Source organism: Merops nubicus, unplaced genomic scaffold (genome assembly GCF_000691845.1).
Source record: "Merops nubicus isolate BGI_N331 unplaced genomic scaffold, ASM69184v1 scaffold1199, whole genome shotgun sequence".
NCBI lineage: Eukaryota > Metazoa > Chordata > Aves > Coraciiformes > Meropidae > Merops > Merops nubicus.
Window position 1 is genome coordinate 1 of NW_008628834.1, and position 7,888 is coordinate 7,888.

The following is a 7,888-nucleotide window of genomic DNA, read 5'->3' on the forward strand; positions in this document are numbered from 1 at the left end:
TGGGTGCCCGCTGGGTGCCCGCTGGGTGCCCCCGTGTCGCCTGCGGGCCCTGAGCGGAGCTGCGGGGCTCGGAGCGTCTGGCGGGCTTGCAGGGGTGCCCCATCACCTCTACAGCTGTCCCTCGGTCGTACCCTTCACATCTTCTTGACAAAGAGACAATCCAGTACCACATATATATGTAAAAGTGAAAATGAAACCTTTTTTTCTTTTTCCTTTTTTTCCCCCAGAACACCTACTCGAGTGCAGTGAGAGCTGAAGAGACAAGAGGTTTTGCAAGAGGGTTTGGGTTTGGGTATGGATTCCGGTTTTTTTTTCTCATTTTAATCTTTCTGGCTTTCAGTGTGTAACTGACTGTCTTGCTCCTCCACTCGAAGGGGTTCCCCTCCTTGTGCAACAGCTGCTGTTTGGGTTTCTACACGATCCCTGATGTTTGTTTTCTTTTCTGCAAGATCCCTGATGGTTGTTTCTTTAAGCTTTGTAGCAATACAACGCGTGCCAATAGCTCATTTTTCAGGCATTATTATTTTCTACTTTAATTACATTAGTTTCATGCCTTTAACTTCAGAAATGTACCCTCCCAGCGTAAGCTTTTGCCTGCTGTAAAATCCTTTGTTGCTTTCACTGACTGCCCACTTGCTCTGGTATTGCAGGGAGAAGTTGTGCATTCCCTTTATTTAGTGCCTTCATCATTTTGTAAAACTCAGATATAGCCTCCCTCAAGCTCCTTCTTTCTGTAGCAAACAGTGCTAGACATTTTTCTGTGCCTCTCTAATAGCAGTAGCTCCATTTACTTGACTGTCTGTCCATCCTGAGCTGAGACCAGAACTGCTCAGACTAGTCAAGATGTGGGCCCATCCAGCTTCTCTGTAGTGCTAAATCATGACTGTATGGTTGTGAATGCTTATTTCAGTTGTTGTAGAACTTATAAATATTTAGAGTGATAGCTGTGATGTGTTGCAGTTGTAATTAGGTATCTAATTGCAATGTAGTTGTACAGGTGAGATATTTATAAAGAGCAAGCAAAACATTTTGGACGATAGGCAGGATACATGCATGTTTGTGTCATTTCCTTGAATGCAAGTAGAATTCTAAACTGATCATTTAATTACAATATAAAGATAGCAAGCAATGTGAACTCTTGGGTGTAGAAGCTATTTATGTAAAGTTCATTACTGCTTTGCAAAATCCTCAGCGTTAGTTGGCAAATTCATATATTAGTGTAAGAAACACAGATAATGCTTTTCATTTTGATGGCTTAAGATTTTAACTGCAAATAGCCGTGTGACCATACAGTATGCTACACATAGGGACACAGGGATGCTACTGGACTGGTGCAGGAGAGCATCCTATTTCAAACAGCAGCTTCATCTAGTCATTAGTAACAGCAACTGTTGTTGCCTCTGGTGCTCATTAATAGGTAATTTTTCAGAGAAAGATGAGACCTAGCATGCACTTAATCTGAGGAGTTCTAGATGTTGCAGAACATAGCTGCCTTAGCCATGTTTTTCATTTTATTTTAATTCTTTGCTAGAAGACCTCTTCCATGTAACTGTAGAACTGGTGAGATGTTCCTCCCTAGCTGCAGTGTCAGGAGGTAGTTGTTGCTAACACAGTAGACAGCAAATTGTTCTCCCTTTTCTGAAACAGAAGAGTAAGCAGCAGGATTATGGATGTTGGTTTTAACTGTGGTCTGGCCAGATGTTCTGGAAATCCCACATTACCCTGTGGTTACTAGACATGATTATTTTCATTTGAGTCTTTTGTGTACTTTTAGGGGTTTCATTAGTTTGCAACCTTTCAAAGCCAGCTTTATATGAACATATTTTAGTGATTGAAGATGCTTTCTTTACTACTTAAATAGCAACTTTTTGTGTGCAAGCTGCATTTCTGTTAACAGAAATGCCTTAGGCTCTGCAAAATGTGTTTTGCTGATTGTAAGAAAATGGCAGACAATGTTGAATGGTTTCTCAAAGGGAACTTCTAAAGCTTAGTAAGAGTTTGCTTTGACAGACAAGTTGGTGCTTTCACTAAATCAGTAGGGTTTTTTTGCTTAAAAATAGCCACCCTAGGTTGCAGTTCTGCATCTATCCTCTTTTTCTAGAAATTGATATCTTGTTCTTTTTGAGTGACTGACTCATACATGCAAACAGAAGGATGCCTTTTGGTTCCTTAGAATAGTTTGTACAACTGTAGAAGAAGAAAAAGCATATTTGTTAATGTGATAAAAGCACAAAGAGTAGGAAGGAAGCTGAGTGTTAGATGTTGAGACATGACTAGGGCTTACTGGATAAGGAATTACAAAGATCATACTGCAGTGAATATAAGATGCCAGGAGCTGACTGGATTCTTTTAACCTTGTTGAAATGCTACAAAAAGTACTGAGGATTGTTGTCATGTAGAGCATGCTGAGATCCTGCCTTACCCAGCAAACACAGCATGGGTGTAGTTTGCCATGCTGGTCTTTTGTTACTTATTTTGTGCATAGTTCTGAGTGAGTGCAGTACCCTTGGCTCTGTAAACAGGTGAAACTGCTCCAGAGCTCCATGTCTAAGCATTGATTAATGTTTTATTGGCAGTTAGAATGAAAAGGCTTTTTTACAAAATGAGGATTATTCCACAGTTTTCCCAGAGAATCCAGAGAAAGAACATAAGAAAGTTAGGCTGTTTCTTTACATTTTTACTGGTTCAAGACAACAGATAAATCTGAGAGCCTCAAGATGTTCAGTAAATGCACATATATATGAATGGTAGCAATGTGGGAGTTTACTGCTGATGTGCACGAGTGGTGGGTTTTGAATTCCATGTGTCCAAGTTACTGAATTCCACAGTGCTGTTCAGGCAATAGGAAGCCTGTAAAGCTGATTAGTTTTTAGGATGAGGGTTCAGATTAAGACTATTAATGAAAATACATCTTACAGAATACTATCATGGGAGTATCTTTGTGGACATCTTACAGGTTGGACTCTGGGGACCAGACACTTTTCTGTCCCACTGTGTAATTCTACTTGTAAAGCTGCAACAACTCACAGGCTTAAAAAATTATCTTGTACTTGACTTGAATTTACTGGCAGTGCTTTGTGTCTGTTGAGAATACCATTTTTTTAAGGTCGTGCTAAGGAATTACACTGCTCCAAGTTTTTGCACTTGAAAATCATTTAAGGTGATACTATGTTATTAACTGGAGATTCAATTTTAGCATGTATTTCAAACTGTATGAGTCCTGTGGACATTTTATTATTTATATTTTTCATCCTTTGTCCACATGCACTATTTATGGTGAATTTTCCTGTTTAATGCCTTTCAGCTGCAGTTTCTTTTTAGCAGTGGAGCAGAAATTATTTTGAATGGACATTAAAACCAAAAAACTAGGTTTTATTTGGAAGAAAAAGAATCATTAAAGGGACAAACCGAGTGTAAATCATGTTTAAGTTGATTGCAGTGATCAGGCATATTGCAGTTTTCTGTGAGATAACGTGTCCATGGATAGCTTTTGGTCACTACCCTTTGCTGGGGAAATTGCTTCCTGGATAAAGCTGAAGAAAAAAATGGTGAGAACTCCAAAATTAAGCTAATGCTCTATTGTAAGCAAAAAAGCCTTATTCATTACTAAAGAAAAAACGTGCTTTAAAGTTGTGCTTTGGGCCATTCTCACAGATACATATTAAAAAGCTCAGGTGATTTTTTATAAGATCTACCAGCTGCTGCTGTAGTGAAGACTGTGATGAGCTTGGAGGTGATTTGGTTTAGGGGTTTCTTTGAAACTAATTTAGAAATTGCAATGGGAGTTGAATTTTCTGACTAGAAGTCTGGTGTGAGGATTGGAAGGGGCAACTTCATACTCCTGATATGCTGGATCTGATAGAAATCCCTGTATCCTATCATACACTTTGTTAATGGCTTTCCAATGAAAGTCAAAGAAATGAAGTGCACCTGAGTCACTGGAATTTAACAATAATATGATCCATCATGTGGCCCTGAAGAAGCTATTTTAGAGGATTAGAGTGTCTTATTAGGCTATGTGTAATATTTATGTGCACCTTGTAAAATTCTTCTTGGCTGGGATGAGTAACTTCCTGATGAGTAAATAAAATATCACCCTAGATTATACATTTTTCATTTTTCTTCTCTCACCCAGATGTTTATATTATGTTCATTATTAAAGTGGAAAGTGGGGTTATACAGTTAAATATTTGTCCCTGTTGTGGAGGACTGATTTGAGTGACAGCACATGCTGGAAACTTCCAGGCTGGAGTAACTTTTGTTATGGCAGTGACTCCCATTAGTAACAGCATGAGAAAATCTGGTATGCAGTCATATTTTTAAGGGATATCTGTGTACTGTGGTTTCCTGTGATATCGTTCAGCTACTAAAATGTACTTTTCTGACTTTGAAAATGTGTCTTGCAACCATAACATCCTTAACGTCACCTGGTGTAACCTGGCTGAGCTCAGTGGAGCTACATGAATTTATATGAGGCAATGATGTGGTCCAGTAAAAGAATGAATGTGGACAGCTTTGAACTTGTTGAAATCTAAATTTCATCTGAATTAATCTAGATTCACCCTCACAGGAGGAGATGATAGCACTTTCATCCTGTGCTAGGATTCAGTTTATTTCTGCTCTGTGCAGAAGTTGTAGCTCAGGGTGAGTCTGCCTCGTCGCGTGCACGTCTCAGTGTCTTGTCCTCCAGTTGACTAATTTAACAGCTCGTGAATCAGACTGCACTGCTCAGCAGGCCGTTGGGCTTCTGATAATTAATCAGATATGGCTTTAATTACTGACTTTCAGCAGAACTTAACTGTGGTCATCTGTAACGTCATCTATTATTGACATATTGTAGGAATATAGGCAAGACAAAAAGAACTTGCAGGAATTTCCTAATGAAAATTATAATGATTTTTCCATCATTTAACCTTTTTTATATTGCTTAAGCATGGCCTCCTCATTTGGAGGTGCCTGCCCTTGCATGTATAACCACGTGGTGTACCATGTTGTTGCAAGCTTTCTGAACTGCAGACACTTATGTCTGAGGTAACTGGCGTTTACAAGGAGACACCTGCTTGGCCAAGGCTGTTGACAAAAGATGTGTTGTCTTTTGCTGATTAGAAGTACAAAAAAAGGCAGTGTCTGTCACAGCAGGTGGAAAGCTGAAGTAATAATAGTGATGTTAACTGACTTATCCCCAAGGTCTAAAAATTACTGAATAGTACTGACAAGAGAGAGAGACAGTAAAAGAAAATATTGGGTTTTTTCCTAAAACAAATTTGATTTTTTTAACAATACCACTTTATAAACCAAATAAGGGAATGCTGAGAGTTTGTCAGAGATCTAATAGGGAGAATTAGAGAGAAGAAGACAGGAAGAAGGTGTGTAAAGGAGAGGTCACCTCAGTTAAGGTATGTGTGAAGCCAGGTCCAGCCTCTGAAATAGCTGAACATGAGTTCTGATTTCCCAGTTAGGAAGCGGAAGCATGGAGATGAGGACTGGGATTCTAGAAGTGCTGTATAATTGCTCTCTCTGCTGACTGATAACATCGCAACACTCCTAAAATTTCGGTACCAAGGAAATCTCAGCAAGAAATTTTGCTGTCTTGGTTGCAGCCCTGCTGTAGATGTCACGCTCTGTCCTTTCTTCCCCTCCCAACCTCTGTGCATTTCTAATTCTCCGTTCCTGTTGGAGGCCAAGATATATGTTTGACTTAATTGGAATTTCTTCTTAGAGCCTTGCAACAAGACTGGATTAACAGTTGAATCATCCATGCACAAATTCTTGGAAAGTATTTCATATTTCAGCTAGAGTTGGGAGCAGCAGTAGGAGGATACACTTCTATGTTTTCTGGAGTGCCATTAGTGGAATATGCATTGTGTAGGGAAAATTGCTAGGGAAGAAATGAATCATAGATTATTTATTTAGCAAGGTACATTATTGATGTTACACTTGGGTGACTTTTTGCAAACATAACGCAACTAATAGGGCAAATTTCTATTAGCATGTTTAAATTGATGCAGACCCTACTGCTTTCTTGGTCTGTAAGCCATTTGGTAAGAGACGCAACTTACTGACATATTCAGGACTGGTTTCATGGCTTATTTTTATGGAACACATGCAATAGAAATGTATTCCCCGGGCACAATGTGGACACTCAGTAAATACCTGATAACACCACGGTCACTTGCATCTTTGTAGTTTGTATTCAGCTGGTGAAACTGGTTAAGAACAGTCTGCTTCATGTGTGTAGGTAGGTTGTGTATGACTTTGAACTGAATGTTTGTGGATGCCCGTAATTTTAGGAACACTTGGGTGCTGTAGCACCTAAATGAAGTGAGACAGCCACTCCATCACATCAGATGCACAGGTCAAGAGGATTTCTCCTCTGTTCAGAGTTTTTCAGTTTCCCAAGAGGGGATTGATTTGATTTGTTTCATCATTGATAGTTCAGCATTGAGTAATCTGTGGTAACAGAATTTATCTAGCACACAGCAGGGACTATAGGAGAACGTTTAGGTATTCTAGCAATGATTTCTTTCTCAGATAATCACAGATACTAATGTTTTGCTACCTATTTCAAGGCAAAAAGACCTTTCCCCACACAATGAAGATACATTTACAGAATTGCTGATATTGAATGAAAGAACACATTGAGTTTGATTTTTCTGAACAAAGAACCTGTAAAGTTTGTGTACAGTTTTCATCTATGAGTTTGTTAGTGTCTATACAGGGTCAGTAAGTCAGAGGAGAGGGATTGAATGCTGTGAAATGTGCTTCCTACAGTTGTTACAACTGTAGACCATAAAACTATTCCTAACTTTCAGTGGCTCTATAGCAAGTGAATCTTTTCTACCCAGTACATCTCCTTTAGTGTGATGGGAGATAAGACAAATGAGTAAAGTAAAATGGAAACAACATAAAAGAATCTTGATGTATATATTCAATATTAGATGTTCAGGGTGCAGATAGCACATATATTTCAAAGAATTTTCTGTATAAAAGGTTTGCAAACTGCCAATATATCACAAGTTAAAATATTAAAACTTGGTGCGAGGTGCACTGAATGCTGTTAAGTGGTGTGGTCAGAGTCTTCAGAGGTATAAATCCTCTGTAGATGAACTGATGGAGTTAGCAGCTATATAACATCAACTTGACATTGATTTAACCATTATTGTTAAATTTTTCTGAGAGGTAAGAAAAGGGGAAAAGAAATAAGGGGATATAAGAACTGGGAACAGTGAGAGGTAGGGTTTGAGCTACAGTGATTTGGTTCACTGCAGATGGAGAATAGGATTTGGCTAAACAGAGCACAGAATCTTGTTGTGGTTTGAAGCTTGGAATGGGGGCGTGACCTTCCAGCAACTGGGAGGACCCTGGGTGGGGGTGAACCATTGTATTCCCTCCCCTTCCCACACACACTCTGATAAGAGGCAAGAAGTGGGTTCTCATTTCACTCCTGCCTTGGAGCTCGGAGAGGAAGGTTGTCCTTTCACTCCGTGGGATCCTAGAACCATTTCTGAGGGTTTTGTATATTTTATTTTTTGTATTTTTTCCCCTAATCTTTGTATATATTATTTTCATTACCTCCCTTTTTCGTTTTCTGTTCCTTGTTAAACAATAGACTTCATTTTTTTTTTTTCCAAAGTCTCTCTCTCTCTCTCTCTCAGGGGGGGAGAGGCGAGTACATGGTTCTGTTCTGTGTGGGTCCTGCCCTGAACCCCTTTTTACACAGAACCAGGACACATCTGTACCATATTCAGTCTGTTAACCCAGGGCTGACTTCCGAAGTTTGGGATACAAGTGTCTTCTGCAAGAAGACTTACACTTGATGGAGAGGGCTGGAGGCCCAGGGAATGGAAGAGAATGGTGTATGTATGATATATGGGAGTGAGCATTGCAG